Source organism: Eimeria acervulina, genomic scaffold (genome assembly GCF_000499425.1).
Source record: "Eimeria acervulina Houghton genomic scaffold, Eah_scaff869, whole genome shotgun sequence".
NCBI lineage: Eukaryota > Apicomplexa > Conoidasida > Eucoccidiorida > Eimeriidae > Eimeria > Eimeria acervulina.
The window spans coordinates 1-2,500 of NW_013547102.1; positions in this window are offsets into that span (position 1 = coordinate 1).

Here is a 2,500-nt window from a genome sequence, read left to right on the forward strand (position 1 = left end):
TATATATATATGTATATATATATATATATATATATATATATATATATATAAACAGAAAGACGGCGCTGCAGCCGCAGGTGCGCAGCTGCTGGCTTGGGGGTGTTTCTCTCTCGAGTGCAGAGTTCATGCTTTTCTGTGTATGTACACTAGTAAGAGAAGTTGCAGTACTGTAGTGATGAGTGTAGCATTAATTAGTAGTAGTAGCAGTAGCAGCTGCTGCTTCGCCTTTTGTTAATGTGCTTGTGTTTGGTTTGCTGCCGCTTAAGGCCTGTACAGGCGTTGCGGCTTATTTGCTTTTGCTGCTTTTTTTGTGTTTATTTCTGTGTCTGTGAAGACCTATGAACAGTTTATTGCTGCCGATAATGCTGATGATGGAGCAGCAGCAGCGTGGCGATGAGGCCTCTGCCTTATTATCATCGTTTGCTGCTGCATTTTCTGTGTTCATTTTATTTTTGGAGTTGTTGTGTGCGTAATTCACAGAGAGCGTGGAACCCTTTTTATTCGAAATGTTCAGAGCTCTGGTTGCTCTTCTGCACGTTATTCTGTGCAGTATGATGCGAGAGAACGAAGTTGTAGCTGCTCCAGCTGTTGCTGTTTCTGCTGCTGTTGCTGCTGTTGCTGCTGCTCACGCTGCTGCTGTTGCTGCTGCAGCAGCAACAGCATCAAAAACAGTCGTCATCCCTGTTGGGGCTGCTGTTGCAGCTGCAGGAGCGACAAAGGCTTCAGGTTTGGAGCTTACAGTTTAGTTTGGGGTCTCCTGTGCCTCTTTCACAGAACAGCAGCCACAAAAACGCCTCCAGGCGAACCACAGCAAACGAAGTGCTGGGGTGTATGCACAGCAGCAGCAGCAGCAGCACACACATAAGGAAGAGCTTCAGGAGGGAAACTGAAGGAAATGCGAAAGAAACAAAATATATATCTTTATAACCAAGACAATCCGAACAAGAACAGGGTCTAAAGAAATCCTTTTTAAACTTAGTTCAATTTAAAAGAAAGAAACCGATGCCATAGAAGGCAACTTGTGCAGTGTACGTACACCGCAATAATCAGGAAGAAGATATACGAAGCAGTAGTTGTTTGCTAGCAGGAGACGCAAATAATGCTGCCTTTTCAGTGTATATACACCGTTGATACAGCGACAGAAGAAGGTGAAACGGAAGCAAAAACTAGCGTTTAGTTGCGGAGAGATACCAGGTGTATAGGCAGATGCGTGCAGCCTGCATGCATCTGCAGTTCGTTCCCTTTATAGCAGCGTCTGAGGTACACTCGAGTGAAGTGCCTTTAAGCTGCTGCTGCTAACGTGAACTAGCTGCAACAAGCAGCGGCAGCAGCAGCAGCGACTGCAGCTACAGCAACAGCTGCAGTCGCAGCAGCGCAGCATCGGCGGCCCCACAACCCCAAACTGGGAGCGGGGCGACCCAACAGCAACAAAAAAATTAAAATGAGGAAGCATTCCCTTCTGCAGCAGCAGCAGCAGCAGCACGTTTCTCTGCTGCTGCTGCGCGAAGTTCCGCTGCTCTGATTTGTTCTGCAGTGCGGGTGTCGCGTGTCTCAATGCGTGTTGTTGTTGTTGCTGCTGCTGCTGCTGGACTCGACCCGTCAGCAGCAGCAGCAACAGCAACAGCAGCAGCAGCTTCAGCAGCAGCAGCAGCAGCAGCAGCAGGATCTTTTGCTGCTAGAGTTGAAGAGCCTTCTTCTTTTGGCGTATTGGGGTGTTCATTCCCTGAGAGTCAAACAAATCGAGAAAAGATGCATGCAGCAACATGCTGTTTTAATAATAATTAACAATAATAACAATAATAAAAATAATATATAGCTAAAGAATAAGAAAAAATAAAGAAAAATATAAACAAAAACAAAAAAATAACATCAATCTCCTCACCGTCCTTCGTTTGAAGTTTGCGACGCTTAGAGAAGAAAGAAGAAATTGAAACTGATGAAGAGGTCTTGCTGTTGCTGCTGCTGCTGCTGCTGCTGCTGTTGCTGCTGCTGCTAGCAGCATTCTGAAGCGCTAGGGCTCGTGGCTTTGTTGTTTGTGTTGCTGCAGCAAACAGAAGCAAAACAATAAAAAACACAAACAAATAAAGAAGCAGATAAATGTCAAACTCAGCAAAGAGACAAACAAACAGAGACAAAACAAACAAAGAGACAGACAAATAAATAAACAAAAACGAAAGAGAAAACAATCCAATGAAGACGCGACAATCAAAGAGATAACAAACACATAAAGAAGCAGTACGCCTCCTTAAACCCTAAACCCTAAACCCTAAACCCTAAACCCCTAAACGCTAAACCCTAAAACAACCGTAAACCCTAAACCCAAACCCCTAAACACTAATTCCTAAAAACCTCTAGACCCTAAACCCAAACCCCAAAAGACTAAACCCTAAACCCTAAACCCTAAACCCTAAACCCTTATGTCTCTTACTTGCTGCATTTTTTGCTTTTTTCTTTTTTGGTTCTGGCTCCGATATTTTGATGAACGTCCCGCCGCAACTTG